The sequence below is a fragment of the Bactrocera oleae genome, chromosome 3 (assembly GCF_042242935.1).
Source record: "Bactrocera oleae isolate idBacOlea1 chromosome 3, idBacOlea1, whole genome shotgun sequence".
NCBI classification, from domain to species: Eukaryota; Metazoa; Arthropoda; class Insecta; order Diptera; family Tephritidae; genus Bactrocera; species Bactrocera oleae.
In genome coordinates this window covers 59,505,116-59,522,650 of record NC_091537.1, presented here as the reverse complement: position 1 = coordinate 59,522,650, position 17,535 = coordinate 59,505,116, and the positions used below count along the sequence as shown (strand labels likewise).

The 17,535-nt window shown below is 34.7% G+C and overlaps 1 protein-coding gene, 1 long non-coding RNA gene and 1 pseudogene across 8 annotated transcripts in view; 1 reads left to right on the top strand and 2 right to left on the bottom strand.

Moving 5' to 3' along the window:
- Positions 1–17,535, top strand: part of DIP-zeta (Dpr-interacting protein zeta) — a 403,629-nt gene that overhangs the window by 314,306 nt on the left and 71,788 nt on the right. The gene's annotated exons all lie outside the window — the stretch shown is intronic.
- On the bottom strand, positions 5,762–8,130 carry LOC118680290 (uncharacterized). The gene is made up of 2 exons (XR_011395380.1): positions 7,824–8,130; positions 5,762–7,734 (listed from the first exon to the last, which is right to left on the bottom strand). It is a non-coding gene; the product is annotated as an uncharacterized lncRNA (long non-coding RNA).
- Positions 8,355–13,933, bottom strand: LOC138856432 (uncharacterized; annotated as a pseudogene).

The window sequence follows — 17,535 nt, the reverse complement described above, 5'->3', positions numbered from 1 at the left end:
ATTTTTAATTTCTTATGTTAATTACACTGTAAAATTCACCCATTTTAATACTCCGGATTACAACCAGGCTTAATTTGCATTTATCACAATTTTAAATTCGATGCGATTATTAGAGTCAGTGACTTTATCGAAGAAAAATGTATCATATATCTATTGGGTTCTTTAATGAAAGTCAGAGAATATCTTTTTTTGGAAATAATATGTCGTGCTCACAAAAACTAATAATATTGGTTCAATACTTCCCCTAGCCCCAATATACCTGATAGAAAGATTTTCGAGCTTTCTGTTGACTTTATACAGGTCAATGTGGAAGATATCTTAAAGAAACTAAACAAGCTTCTCGCTCTAATAACGCTCTAAATTGAATCAAATCGGGCCAATAATAACTCTAGCCCCCATATATAGGAATCTAAAAATATATTGTGAACGTATAATATTGGATATACTACAGTTTAATTTTGATAATGTGTGTATGACATTTTAATGAATTTGAGTTAATTTTTTAAAAATAATGTGGTTTAGTGTTAAATATGAACCAAATTGGTCTAGACCTTGGCCTAAAGCTCACATCGCTAATATTGTGACGTCCGATTGTGCGGTTGACTTCTCCCTCATATACCCAATATAATAAATTCAGCCCCATCAGTCAAGTTTATATCACATACACACATATGTCTCAATTGAGTTAATTATGTTTACGAATTTTAATATATGTATGTATGTACTTAACATACTATGTACATATACATATGTATATATATAAGTAAGTCGTGTTAATTAGACTATTTATTACTCAAGAATAGCTGAAAGTAGGTGAGGAGTTAGCTTAGAATCAGGGGACGGACATAAACTACTTTATATCTTTTTATAAATAAAAAATTTTATTTCGATAATACGCATATATTAAAAATGCATGTAAGAATCATTTGAATATTTTTTTGTAGATATTGCTAGAGTACAGGAATTTTTGTATACATATACATATACATATTTGCTGAAACGTACTACTGCAAAATAACGATACAGTATGACCACAAGCATTTATACATCGTCGGTATGCAACGTCAAGCAACATTGCAAAATGATGAGTTATATAATTTGACGTTACAGAACCATTTAACTTCAAAGTTTAATTTCGCAATAAGCTGTTTTATTTTTGCGAGCGGATAATGATCTTCGCCAGATGATGGGCGAACATTGTATAAATCTACAAGTAACCAATCCTAAGATTTTTACTAATACACACGCAAAAATGTCCCACTTGGTACGGGTTGCCTCGAAAATTCTACTACTAAAATCACACTTGGTACGGGTTGCCTACTTATATTCTACTACTAAAGTCACACTTGGTAGGGTTGCCTACTTCTATTCTAGTACTAAAGTCACACTTGGTACGGGTTGCCAAACAATATTCTGCTACTAAAACGTCCAAATAACACAAATCTGCTATAGTGTGTTGCCGTGTTATGTTTCAAAATTTATGACTTTAAGAATGTTTTTATTACATATTCAAATATTTTTCGGTTGTTTTAATTCCTAAAGATTAAATTTACATAGTATTATTTAAATTATTATTTATTGTATTGAAATAATATTAAATGTTTCCCATTTTATCAAATATATTATTGTGTAACGGTGATTTAGAATATTGTATTTATTACTTAGTAGCTTGTTTTGATTATTGTTATTGGTCCTGAATTGTACCTCATTTTTATACTCTCGCAACCTGTTGCTACAGAGTATAATAGTTTTGTTCACCTAACGGTTGTTTGTATCACCTAAAACTAATCGAGTTAGATATAGGGTTATATATATATAAATGATCAGGACCACTGCCACGCCCACAAAACGCCATTAATCAAAAACAAATAAATTGCCATAACTAAGCTCCGCAATAAGATACAAGGCTGTTATTTGGTGCACAGGATCACATTAGGGAGGGACATCTGCAGTTAAAATTTGTTTTTTAAAAGTGGGCGTGGTCCCGCCTCTAATAGGTTTAATGTGCATATCTCCTAAACCGCTAATGCTATAATAACAAAATTCACTGGCAGCAAATATTTTTGGAACCTCTACCTACAGTGTGAAAATAGTTGAAATCGGGTGGCAACTCCGCCCACTCCCCATATAACGGTACTGTTAAAAACTACTAAAAGCACGATAAATCAAGCACGAAACACGCCAGAGACATTAAATTTTATCTCTGGGATTGTATGAGATGACTTTATAGGAAACGTGTTCAAAATTAGACAGTGGGCGTGGCACAGCCCACTCTTAGGTGAAAACCCATATCTTGGGATCTGCTTAACCGATTTCAACCAAATTCGGTGCATTACGTTCTTTTCATATTTCTATGTTATATTGCGAAAATGGGGTAAAACTTTGCGTGAATAATACGTTTAATGTATGCCACCTTGTGACCAAAAACTGTCTAAATCGAACCGAAACTGTTCAAGCCCCTAAGTACTAAATATGTGGACCCCAGTGCCTACAGTTGACCTTCTACCGAAAATATCAGCCAATCCACAAAGAAATCTCAAACGAGTATACCATTTTCCCTTCCTTACTTGTTTATATATATTTTCGTTTTTGTTCAAATCAAGTTGAATATTTCAACTTATATTCTTAATGTTATATTGTTAATGTAATTAATATTCGTGAACCTTAATTATGTACCTCATTTTATGTATATATCTTTTCGAGTCATAATTGTTATGAAAAGTAGATTGTTTTAGAACTGTATATATTATATGGGTGTATATAGGCCTCCTGGGAAACCGAACACCTCAGAAGTGGTGAGGAAAAGCAATAAACATAAAATAATCTTTTGTTTCGAAAATATTCTTGAAAGTTTTCAGTAATATTCTCCATTACAAATGCATGTTCACAAGCAAGTTGTTAAACTACAATACATTCTTTTTATTTACATCTCTGTGTTGAAAAAATGCAGATTCGATCAGGTGATCACGGCTGTTTCACACACATAGGAAAACAGCTGATTCTTTGGTTACTTGTAGGCTTATACAATGTGGGCGAACAACGCACTGGCATTCATAAAAAACAAACGCAATATGTAACATAAAAAATAGCGAAAAGCTAGAGTGTTGAGAAAAAATTCAATCATAATTTGATAAATGCATAATAGCTCACAAAAATTCTCGAAGCATTGCGCAGAAGAATGAAAGATTTAAACGGTAACGGTAAACATTTCGGTGGTGCTGTCTTATTACTGTCTGGTGATTTCCCACAGACTTCCAATGAGATTAACGAATATTTTAAAATTACTATTATGGCAAGGGGTTGAAAGAAACACTTCAATTGCCCATAAATATGCGCGTAAAATTGCGAATTGATTCACCAGCACAAATATATTCCGAACAATTGCTATACATTTCAGGAAATTTGTACAGCTTAAAATTTTATCATACTTCAGGGGCATGTTTATCAACATAATAAAAAAAAATGTTGACAATTGTACCCGCCAAATCGGCGAAATTTTCAAATCCCCGTTATTTTTTGAACACACCTCATATGTCTGAAACATACTTCGTAGCGACTTTTTCTGCTCCTTTGGGTGACATTCATTTGATTAAGTATTTCATTAACTAATATCTTAAAATATTACTTATTGATGAACAATAAGCGTGATACACAAAAGCAAAACAAATGATTTATTACTATCTAGCAATCATTCAGCTTTTCGCCTTTCTAATAACTGTGACCAACTTTGGCCTATTGTAAGAGTTTTATATTATTTGATAAAACTAGCAGCTTGTTAAGAAGAGTTAAATTCTGCTCAAGACGAGCATGAATAGTGTTTGTAGTACAAGTAGATGTGGTTGGCGTCCGATTTTATCTATTTTCGAACTGTATCATGACGATATCATCCAAATGTTGCAAACCAAGCATTGTTTAATCGTTCAAATTTAATATAAAATGTTTGATTGAGAATGATCTAAGAGGCGGCGTTGTTATTGTGCAAGTCTATTTAACAAGGGCATGCAAGGACAGGTTGGCTCACGAATCGTGCCACAAAAACAAACCGTAATTGCTTTTTTTTTTGTGTGAGTAATCGACTTTTTTTTGTTTATTTGGCAGGTTATTATTTGAATTTTCTAAAAATGAATGCCTGGGATACTGAAAAGAGGGTTTGGATAGTGCAGCAGTACCACGCTCGTTCCCAACCTATACACTAAACCGTTTCTCATTTCAAATACTTCGCTTTCACCTCGTTCGAGAATGTTGTTTTTTTTTCACAATTTCTTTATCCCTATTTTTAAAAATTAATAAATTCTGCTAGAAAGTATTTTCTTCCAGTACTAATACATTAGAAGTTCTACTTAGTTGATCTAAACTGTAGTCAAAATTTTCTAATGCCCATCTAGGGATTGTTTCTAATTCGAAACTGTGGTATTTGGACCCAGGTTCAGAAGAGCCTTTTGAAAAATAAAATATTGGGTGAAATCTACCGTCTTTTTACTTTTGTAATAATATCCAAATCCGCGAGCAGTTACGTCGCAGTGTAGTTCCGTTTCATCCTTAGGGTCATAAATTGGTAGAGTTCATTCATATCTGTACTTTCGAATTTAAAACTGGTGTCTTTCTTTATTAAATTATATAACGGCTGAACTTGAACAGAAAATCCTTTGATGAACCTTCTGAAAAAATACTTTAACTCTGACTTCAGAACTGACATTTGTCAGTTCTCAACTCCAATTTATTTTTAACTAATCTGTCAAATATCATCTTCATGATATCCAAATGCTCGTCCTCGTCGTCCTCGTACTAGTGGCAATCATTATATCATCTAAGTAAATAGCAACTTTACCTTCTCGCATAAGATCCTGATATACGAAGTTTACGAAACGCTGAAAAGTTGATGGGACAATTTTAAGTCCAAATGGCATCCTAAAAACTCAAATTGACCAATCGGCTTCACAAGCGCAGTGTATTTTAAAGAATCCTCATTCATGTTAACATAATAAAAAGCACTCTATCTATCAAGGAAAATATAGTATTATTGGCTAATCTATCCAAAAGATCATCGATTAATGATAGCTGGTAATTATCCTTCTGTGTATTTTTATTCAAAGTTCGATAGTCTATACAAAGTCGTATGGGACTATGAAGAATATTCGGATTAACTTTCCCTAATTACATTTTTCTGCAATAATTAATCTAAAATGGTTTGTACTTTTTTTTTACATCATAGGCTAACCTGCCTGGGGAGCATCGGAAGGGCTTTTCATTATTCAACAGAAATTTAATTTCGCACTTTGTTTCTGGTTCATCGAGGCGTTCGCACTACAAATAATTATTTTTATACAGCATATCAAATGTTGTTATCAATAAAAGAATCTACACTCTTAATGTCAATATTCTTTAGGTTACAACATTCATTTTCATAATCACGTTCATCAGCATTATTCATTACATTTGTTTCTTTTGTTAATGCAAACTTAGCTAGCTTTAGAAGACCTCTTCCCAAAATTATTGGATATGTCATAGTATTATCTGGTGTAACATACATATTTAAGCATATTTCTTTGTGGTCACATATAACAGTACATTTCAATCAACCAATAACTTTAAGTTGACATTTATTTATTTCAAAAAAATTAATTACTGAGCAATGTTGCCAAAGCCAATTCATCAAAATCCCCAAAAATCCTGATCGAATTCCCCAAATTTGGGGATAAAAATCCGTTGATTCCCCACAAATTCCCCTCAAAAGTTTTTTATAAAATGAAACAATAATCAATAATTTAAATAATATTTATTGTTTATCTCTTATATTTTTTTCCATATATTAGTCGAAAGCATTTTGTTCGAAGGGTTAAACTTGACACTGCCGCCCAGTTTTTTAATCCCTTCCCTTGTAGCCATTAATGATACTACAGTATCTGTATTCAATCTATTGCGGTTTTCAGTTTTTAAATTTTTAAGGACACTAAATTTGCGCTCGACTGATGCATTTGAAAAAGGCAATATCAGCAATAATGAAATAACAATTTTCATGTTTGAAAACAGGTATTCTCCCTCAGCGTTTTTCATGCAAAACACTTTACCCCAGTAACATTCAGCATCAATGTTATCTCCATGAACTTCAAGCCCATGTTGATGAAAATCCAGCATAGCGTGAGCTCGCCACTCATCGTCCAATTTTTGTGCTATCACAAATTTATAAAGCACTGGAAATCGCTCCAGTACAGGCACCAGTGACTTAATTTTAAACTGTTGAGCTTCTAATGGATTTAAAACAGATATAATAGAAAATAAAGGATCTCCGAAATCAAATCGCTTAATAATGTCCGACATAGATTCCATATCAAATTCTTGGCATGTCTTAAAGAAATCTGTAATAGCTGCACGAGGTACATTTTCATCTTTTTTCAAATCTTGCATACTTTCTCCAGCCTGTAATCCAATATATATTTCGTCTAAAACTAGCAAGTGTGTTGGATTTCTGAAGTCAGCATTTAAAATATTAGCACAGGACTTGATGTAGCTCAATCTCATGAAATTAGCAGAGAGTGTTTTCAAAAGATTTTTGTAAAGAAGGGCTGTTTCTGATTGAAACAAGGTGTTGAAGCTTGTTGTTGCCAGTGAAAGTACATAAGACATGAATTCTAAATATACGACAGTGAATTGGTTGTTCATTGTAATGAGCATTTCTTCGGTAGTCTTCGATGGATCAGTGAACACTGTTTCTGTCAAGTAGGCTTTTAATGGAATATATTGCTCTAACACACGGTCTACACACGCTTTCAGGGACAGCCAACGAGTCTGAGCTGGCGCGAGAATTTTGTGTATTTCCACTTGAAAGAATTCTTGAAACTCTTTCAATTTTATTTGCCTTTTTGAACTTCTACTGAAGTGCGCTCCAACAGAACGGAAGAAATCTTCAACATTTCGGGGTAATTTGAGGCAAGCTTTCGATGATGATAAGTGTATCATGTGACAGGAGCATTTCACCAGAGCAATGTGAGGTAAATCGGTCTTAACAAGAGCAAAAACGGAATTATGTTCCCCAACCATTACGTTTATGGTGTCTGAACTAAATCCAACCATGTTTTCTATGGGTATGTTTTTATTTAGAAGCATTTGTTTCAAACAGTCATACAGTCCCGCAGCAGTTCCTGATGACACTTCCACCATATCCAAAAACAAGTGTTTTACCCGATTGGTGTTTTCATCATAGATTACAGCAGTAAAACAGCATTGTTTTAAAGAGCTCTGATCCGTCGTTTCATCCATAATTAATAAGAAGAAGAAATTTTTTTCTGTACGTAATTTTTGATTTATATCTTCTAAAAATGTGTTTCCTAAAACATTCTTAAGTATAGCTGTTGCTTTGGTTCCGTCACTGGCAAGCACGTTGAAAGTTTGGGAACGTTCTTTACTTCTGATACTTTTTTCTTATGGCGTTCTGAATTCATGTCGAATCAGGTCACTTTTATGCGCTAGGATCGACACCGAACAGAGTTTACAATTTGCTAAATCATTTCCATCTCTCATATTCGAATTTTTGCATAACCAGCTTGAGAAGTTTGGTTCGTTAAGCCACAAATCATTAAATTTATTCAAGCGTTTCATTTTTAGGATCTGTGTACTATTTGACTCACTTGTCGTCAAATTTACTGAAGTCAAACTTGAAATTGGAGCGGCATTTCCTTCTGTACTAGAAGTTGACGCCTCCGATAACTCGAGCCCAGATTCTCTTTTACGTTTAAGCTAAAAAAAAAACTTGGTAAATTAACCGGATAAATAACAAAGTTTGGGCGCAGCAAAAACATATATTATATTAGGTTTAATTATCTTACCTTAGGACTATCTTCTTTATTTTTGTTTGGACCTTTAAATAACTATTTTTCCATATTTGCACAAAATCGTATCGTTACTTTGCGACAGAAACAAAACACAACTTTTTAAACTTGGATCTACTAATTAACTACGAACAACAACGAACGAAGCCAATGCATGCATTACATGTTCAATCATCCATTTATCAGTCACAAAACAAAACATTTAATAAAGAAGAAACAGGGAATCCCCTGGTCATAGACAAGACAAGACAGACAACTGACAAACTAGGGATGTGCCATACATAGAGAATCTCTCTCTATTAGAGATGTGCAATTACCGGTATTTAGATTTTTCGTCACGATTATACTTAATGATTTAAAAAAATGTTGTTATCGATAATAAACGATGAAATATTTTCCGATGAGAATATGATGTCAAAATCCCCGCATTTTCCCCACATAATGCCAATCCCCAATAAATCCCCAACCAACTTGAAATTCCCCGCAGTTTGGGGAATTCCCCACAGGTTGGCAACGCTGTTACTGAGTTCCCATTTTCTATATGCCTGTATCAATTAAAGTACCAAGTACAGATTTATATTTATAAATATCTTTAATAAAGCTAAAACGTATATATCTTACATAATCATCGTGATAACCATCACCTTGCTGCTCAATTTGATGTACTGAGACCCCATTCCTTTTTGGTCATTCGGTTGCGTAGTGTCCCATCTGTGCACATACGTTAAACGCTCCTTTGTCACGCTTTGGCTTCCGACACTCATTTGCCAAGTGACCTAGTGAATTGCAGTTAAAACATCTCACTGCTCTGTTGCTGAAGCAGAGAACGTAAATGGACCATCCATTTGCGTTCTCTGGCTGAAGTACTTTCGGCCTAAACAAATACATCACTTGAAATAATTCGAGTAGGCTTTGCTTGTCTTTAAATCGTTGCATTTTTGCTTAAGATTGTAAAGTGTAACTCGGGATCCCCTCAATTAAATGTTCAATGAGGTCAGCGTCATCAATTGATACGTTGTTGGAAAGAATCAATTTGTCGTTAAACTATTCTTGAAATGTTTCAGTTGACTCCCACTTCCTTGCCTCATAATCTCTCATTAGTGTTATACGGCTTGAACGATTTTTAAATAGCTATTTCATTTCAGCAAGCATATTTTTAACACTCATGGACAATATGTCAGACCGGGAATAGAACAACTTCAAAGCTCTGCCTTTCAATTTATTAAAAATAAGCGCAGTCAGGGTGTTGTCATTTATGTTATACACTTTTTGTAGGTTGATTAATTGCACTTTCCAATTTTGAAAGCAATCACCACTGTTTGCAACATCTGACACTAAGTCTTTAATAAACACAAAGTGAATAGGTTTCCACTTTGTTTCATCATCATTTTATTTTCTTTCTGTAAAATTTCATTTTAACGTTTTTGTAGTTCATGTTCTTTTTTTTTGTAGCTCATTTTCTTTTCTTTGTATTTAATTTTTGCGTGCAATTATTTCAAGTTCTTTTTGCAGTAATTGCCACTCGTTAGTACACTGCCCTCGTTATGTTTCTGTTGTTGCTGCTAGCCTGGACGGCTTCTACTAGTGTATCGCTGTCGTTAGCGTGGCCGACTTCGTCGTTATTTTTTAAATTTTCTGGCATTGCTTCTAAGCGCAGCATCAGTTCGTTTTTTTGTGCCGCTTGTTTTTTCGCCAATCTGTCGCCGGCAATGATTTCAGTTGAGCGACTGTGTAATATATTTGAAAATTCACTCTCTGTGGGCATTGCAATCCCACTGCTGATTACTGTATTACTCTTTAGTTTATTTTATTATTTTTGCACAAACAAATAACATCCGTCGACGCTGAATGTCTTACACATGGATAAAATGCTGCGAAACTCCTCTCTTTGCCTTCTGAGAGGGCTCATGAACTTTCAGTGCTGCCAAAGAAACCACGAGTTCATGAGCTACTGAACAGATGACAAGCAAAACAACGAACTACCACTAAGAATTCCGCAGAAAAATTTGTCATATCAGATTTTTAAGTGACTTTTAGGTGTGTTTCTAATCTTTATTTAAAGAGATTTAATATAGTTTTGATTTTAAGAAAGAGCGGGTATTTTTGCTTAGCAGTATCAATTGTCAACGTATACATATATGTACATATTGTGGTTAGAATTCCCAGCAAATGTTATATAAACTTTGACTTCCAAATAAGTGATCAAAAGATATTTATTTATAGAGTGTATAAAAAAGAAGTAAGGTTCATGTTTAGGTTACTTAAAACTTGTAAGTGTTTTGAAATATTAAAATATTTTGTTAAATTTAGTTTTAAAAGTAAATTTTGAAAATCTTTTGTGTCAAAAATGTGGACTTTACAGCGCTCTCTAGAATAAAAGAGTTTCGGATCATTTTATCCTTGGTCTTACAGCGACTGATAGCACAAACAGTCACCGACATTCTTCCCTTCCGTTTGCCAAATTTGTCAAAAGTTATGCCCGTAGTTGCAACGCAGAAATCAGCTGTTCTCTTTTGTTTTCATTTCACCAATGTTGCCATTGTTCTATTTGTAAACACGATTTTTCACACATTTAGTTTTTTAGTTATAATTTTTCATAATGTAAAAGCTCAAAACTAAAATCCAACTACTAACAAGTAAGGAAGGGCTAAGTTCGGATGTAACCGAACATTTTATACTCTCGCAAAGTCAAATGGTATACTAGTTTGAAATTTCTTTGTGGATTGACTGATATTTTTGGTAGAAGGTCAACTATAGGCACTGGGGTCCACATATTTAGTATTTAGGGGCTTGAACAGTTTTGGTTCGATTTAAACAATTTTTGGTCACAAGGTGGCATACTTTAAACGTATTATTCAGGCAAAGTTTTACAGCGATATAATCATTGTTGCTTGATATGCATAGTGGAAAGTGAAAGAATCAGATGGAATTGAAAATGGTATTATATGGGAAATAGGCGTGGTTGTAGTCCGCTTTCGCCCATTTTCGCACACAGAAATATGAAAAGAACGTTATGCACCGAATTTGGTTGAAATCGGTTAAGCAGATCCCAAGATATGGGTTTTCACATAGAAGTGGGCGGTGCCACTCAGACTAATTTTGAACTAATTGACATATTAATTTTGAACAACTGACTAATTTTGAACGCGGTTCCTATAAAGTCATCTCATACCATCCCAGAGATAAAATTTAATGTCTCTAACTTGTTTAGTGCTTGGTTTATCGCGTTTTTAGTATTTTTTAACAGTACCGTTATATGGGGAGTGGGCAAGCTTGTCACCCGATTTCACCCATTTTCACACCGTTAGTAGAGGTGCTAAAAACATTTGCTCCCAGTGAATTTGGTTATTATAGCTTTAACGGGTTAGGAGATATGCACATTAAACCTATTAGGGGCGGGACCACGCCCACTTTAAAAAAAAATGTAACTGCTGATGCCCCTCCCTAATGTGATCCTGTGTACCAAATAACAGTCTTGTATCTTATTGCGGAGCTTAGTTATGGCAATTTATTTGTTTTTGATTAATGGCGTTTTGTGGGCGTGGTTGTGATCCGATTACGCCCATCTGCAATACCAACCGTCTTACGGTACCAAGAAACATGTGTACCAAGTTTCATGAAGATACCTCAATTTTTACTCAAGTTACAGCTTGCACGGACGGACGGACAGACGGACGGACAGACAGTCACCCGGATTTCAACTGGTCTCTTCGTCCTGATCATTTATATATATATATAACCCTATATCTAACTCGAGTAGTTTTAGGTGATACAAACCACCGTTAGGTGAACAAAACTATTATACTCTGTAGGAACAAGTTGCGAGAATATAAAAATGGTTCACCTATTTATAAATAAATGTCTTCGGCTGTGATTTTCGGTCTGTTAAAGCGGATGGTAGAAGCGGTGGTGACTGTTCATTTACATTACGCTCTCATAAGATAGGTCGTATCAACTCATTCGGTCCACGGTTTTGGGTCGGTGGCGGTTTGTGCCATGAATAATTATTTCTAGGGATTTTTTATTTTCGTTACAGTAGCAATTTTAAAAGATTTTTGTTCTATTCAATTTGTTATTAAATTTTGAATATCGAATCTCGCCTAAAAAAAAAGAAAGAAGTTCCTCTGAAAGGGAAAGAAAGGAATTCTTTTATACTAAGAGTACCTAATAAAAAATTATAAACATACCAGCGTTTTTTTTCTCGGCGCGTCCGGGGCGGTCAAAAATACTAGCACAGCGTGAAACTCGTCACGTTTTCCAAAGTTTGAAACAAAATGACACCTTCCGCAAAATAAAAAAAAAAACAGGGCTTTATGGTCAAGTCGTAAACAAGAACTCAATCATATCGCTAGTCACTTAAATAAGCCCCGTAAGTTTTGCCAGAAAGTTATTTTATCCAATTAGCGCATGTTTTGCGTCTTTGAAATAAAGGCGCGAAAAATTTTATTGCGAAAAACGGCACGTCAATCAATAAGGAAATCTTGATGCATACTGCGAAGAACAGTGGTTAAGAAGTAATGATATGGGGTGCATAGCTAGTAAATGTGTGGGCCAAATCGAATTAATAGAGTCCACCATTGTTAAATATGCATCACTCAATATCTTAAAAAGCAAAGAGCGGTAGAATTTGGTCTTGGAAGCGGTTCCTATTTTCAACAGGATAACGACCCGAAGCATACAGCAGACATAGTTAAGCTTAATTACTCTCCAACGTTTCCAAGCAGCTGAAAACACCACCAGCATCACCAGATTTTAATCCTTAATAGCGCCTATGAGATTTAAGGGTACGTAAAATCCGCCAACGCACAATTACATCAAATCTCACATCCCTTCGACAGAAACCTCTAAGCTTGTATATTCCATGCCAAAACCCGTAGCGGACGTATAAAACGTTGGGAATAGGAAGAGTAAATTTATTTGACCTATGTACCTTGTACGCAGACTGATTCTAATGGATTTTCTATTCGTTTGTATGTTTTGTTTAGTTTATACATATGTTACTGTCGGCTATTTAATCACTTTTATTTTCATAAAACTACATATTTAATGTCCTTTAATGAATATCAAACAAATCGGTGTTTATAAAAAATATATACTTGTACAATACATTTATTTTTTCCAATAATTTATTTTTGTTGTACGCAGACTTCTTCTGCCGTTTACGGCCGATTTGTGGTTGCGATTATTTCCCACTTTTAATTGTGTGTTGCAACACTAAATTCTGTTACAATTAAATTTTTAGCGCAATTAGTTGTTACAAATAAAACGGTAAGTTCCCGATGACCAAAAGTAGTTATTTAATTACATTCAATCACGTTGCTAAAAACTTTACAGGAACAGAAAAGTAGATGAACACAAAAGAAAACTAAAACTAAATAAGGTGTTGCCACAGGTTAAATAATCCATACATTTCTATATTCTCCCAAACTTAATTTAAAGTCGTAATTCAGTATAAAATTCATACATAGTGTAGTATTAGTGCTCATAACCACTAACTCATAAAATCAAAAATTTGCTCTTCTTTAAGCACAGACGGATCAAATCTAACAGCACACATGTCTCATTGATTCTGCTGATGGTTAACTTGAGTTTAAGGATGCATTCGGTTTGTAGGTCCAAGTCAATTATGTCGTCAAACGAATTAGAACTACCTGACTTGTCTGCATGTATTTGCTTTAAATGTCGCATATATGCGCCTTGTTTTGTTTCGATATAGTTCTTGTTTGCAATAGATCGTTCTACTTGTCCTTTTACCCAACGTTTTGGTCCGGAATATACTCAATTAATTTATACTTGGAAAACATTTCTGATAAGACCGTTTGCGGTTGTCGCCCGTGCAATAAATCGGCTGGAGATTTACCTGTAACTGGGTTCGGTGTACTGCCATATGTAGCCAGATACTTGTCTTCTTTAAAGGTGCTCACAAACCTTTCCGCCAGACCATTCGAGGCCGGATGGAATGGTGTTGTGGTCAAATGTTCGATGATACTCTGTTCACAAAACAGTTGAAATTCGAAAAACGTAAATTGTGAGCCATTGTCTGTAACGATTTTACATGGAGGACCCTCCGCCGACAGAATTCGTTGAAGTGCAGCTATGGTTGTCATTGTTGTAGCTGAAGATAGTTCTAATTTGTAAAGGAATTTTGAATACGTGTCAACGATAATAAGGAAAATTCAGATTTTGTGTGACTTGCAGTGGACTGACGGATAGTGCATTCTTCATTTAGTTTTCCAATTCCCTGTCTATGCCTGGAAACGAGACATATCTTGTTAATTGTTTAATGCGACTTTTACCCCAATGCACCTCATGAAGCATCGTAAGCACTTTGGCATACTTGTATATTGCTTAAGGTAGTACTACTCTGATGTGATCAGTTTGAAGTAATAGTACCCCATCTTGTATTGACAAACTCAAATTTCTATCAAAGTATGGTCTCAAGTTACTTTCTTTCGGTAATATAATATATTGGGCCAGCCCTCTTGAACGTATCTGTACACACGACTGACTGAGTATTCTTCGATTGATAACTGATGTACGGAATCGACGTTGAATAAAGTCTTTTCCTTCTCATCGAACGATATATCCTCTCTGCTGGTAATCGGGATAGCGTGTCTGCAGTTACATTTTTGGCAGACTTTATAAAGCGGATTGAGTAATTGCATGCCTGGAGGATAATCGTCGAACGTTGGAGCCTATGTAAAACCATTACCGGGATTTTTTTTTATGGGTGAAACAGTGTTGTGAGTACTTGGTAATCAGTGATGAGCTTGAAATGTCGACCGTTAAGGTGTTGGTGAAATTTCATGACACCATAAATTATCGCTAGCACTTATTTTTCAATTTGCGAATAACGAACTTGACCACTGCTAAGAGTTTTAAAGGCTTATTCAATTGGCTTTTCGACACCATCGTATATCTATGTAAAATGACTGCTCCGATCTCATGATATTTCAATCGTCTAAAAATTTCATTTAGATTACGGAGATGTTCGTCGTCGTCTCGACCTGTGATATAATGTCATCCAAATAGACTGCACTATGAGGTATTTCTGCGATGACTTCCTTCATGAAATGTTGAAAAGGTGTGATGGGGATGCCAATTGGCATCTGTTGAAAGTGAAATACTCCGAAGGAGTATTTATAACCATGAACACTTTTGTTGCGTCGGCCAGTTCCACTTGCAGGTATGCTTCACTTGGATCAACTTTTGTACTGTCCACCTTGCAGCTTGTGAAATAGCTAATTCGGGGAATTGTGTATCGATCAATTTTTATGTGAGAGTTATATGTAACCTTGAAATCTGCGCACAATCGCAGCTTGCCATTCATTTTTTTCACTACTATGGGAGCTGCCCAGTCACTAAAGCTAATGCAATAGATCTCTAAAATTCTACTTGGATAAGTCGATCAATTTCTGCTCGAACCTCAGAGTGTAGTGAAAACGGTAATTGTATGGCTTGAAGAATTTAGGTACCCCTTCTGGTTGAAGCGTTATGTTAGCTTTGAATGATCTTATTATTATATTATTATCGTATTATCGACTATATTCACGTTTTCAGGTATTCATTCGCCTTGAAAATATCGCCGATAACTGACACACTAATATATCAAACCTGTTTTACAACCTGATCTGCACTTAATCCTATTTTTGTTCATATCAGTAGATTCTGCTGGCGATTTGCAGGACTTTTTCTAAGGTTAAGCTAGGTTTTTGTAAAGCGGCGCTTCGTACTTTGTCGTGTGGTGTGTGTATATTAATCATGTCATTGATGTTGGTGTCTAGAAAAGACCAGCGGAAATCAGGTTTAGCACACTGAAAGATAAAGATGTTTGATTAGGCTTCATTCTTATTGAGTAAAACTTGAAGCGAGCAGCGAGAACATGCTGCTTCTCCGTAAAATGATCATCGAGAAGTTTCTTTATTTCGGCAAAAGTCTTTCCGGTTAAGTCGTTGTTGCTAAGTTTCTGCAGAAGTTCGAATGTCTCTGTGAGAAAACTGGCGCGCTTTACTTTGTCGTCCGTGTCCCCACTAGCAATAAAGTGCTGCTCCATGTGTTGAATATATGTCGCCCATCTTTCTGCACTTCAGTTAATTGATCTGACAATTGAGCCATACTTGGCTTGTCCATCAGTACCGGGCAAGGGCTGAAGTGAGGTTATCTTTTGTTGCAAACATTTTTTTCAGAACTTCTTTATTGGTATATAGGAAATTATTGAATTTTTTCCCGTTTTCTTTGCATGCGGTTGGTTTGTTGCAACTTTTAACAAAAATTTAATTAACATTTAATTTTCATGTTATTTCATGTTAGAAATTCTTAGGTAAATTAGGCGATATTTATTGCTAATCATTCATTCATTCAATTAACTAAATTTTTTGGAAGTGCCGTGTCGATGTGCACACATATGTACATCTATTAAAACATGCCTTACCGTAAATTGCTTACAGGGAGAATATAGAGACAAAGAAATAACGAAAATACACTATTGAGTAGAACACGAAATGTAATTAAAATGTACTACAAATTTACATTTAATTGAGTTCCTTTGCGAAGTTCGTTCAAATGTGCATTGGTTGGAATACCGCCTAATTTTGATTCCTTTCATATTGATTATATGACCTTGGTTTTTAGGTATTGTTTAGCTAAGAATTTTGCTTCAGTGTCTACAATGCATGAAACAAATTCCTTCACTTGTGTTGTCATAAGGGTAAAGTCCATCTTCCACTATTAACGCAAAATGATTTTTTTATAAAAATAAGAATCACAAAATTATTTCGACAATATTTAAAGCAACAATTCGGCCTATACTATGGACAGTTCGGAAACTAATATTTCTGACACAGTTTTAAGAAGAATTTATCATTTCAAAATTTACGACATAATTTATCACAGAGCGGGACCCAAGGTCAGAGCATATGCTCGTACGCCAATTATGCCTAGTTGTATTTCTACGAAGTGCGAGAGTAATCAAATAAAACCTGCGATGATGTTTTAATTAGGCAAATTTCAGTTGAATTGGATAGATATAATCCATTTATTCGTTTATTTCGTACAATGAAGGAACATTGTGAATACTCTATTCAATGCACAGAAAGATATTTGTATGGCAATTACCGTGAATCGTGATACAGATATACGAAGATAAAATGAATGAAATATGATATCCTTTTCAAAAACAAATGGTGTGGTTAAGAATGTATTAGTATTAGACTCAGCTTTGGATACATTGGCATATCCTTTACTATTCCCAAATGAAGATTTTGGTTGGCACGTTAATATATCGCATAACGTGCAACATAATTCTAATGGTAGACAGATTTGATAAGGTTACCATGTTACAATTTGCATGTTTCAGATTTGCAATACGGGATTAATTTAGCATTGCCTAAATTCAATTGATTCTGTCTTATAAAATGTGGTCGATATACGTCTATTCTCACATACATGTTAGCTTGGGAATTCTTCTTCATCCTTCACTCGGTCTCCGGGAAACATGCATCAAAATTACTTAAATGTTATGTAATTTTTTCAGCACTTCTATAAACCATCGCTCTTTGTTACAATGACTAATAAGTAAGTAATATTGATCCTAATGAATTATCTCATTTTAGGCCTGAAATAGTTGTGCGTGTATTTAAATCGAAGTTAAAGGAACATTTGTAATAAATATGTTTTCGGCAATCTTATATATATATACCATCGAATTTCA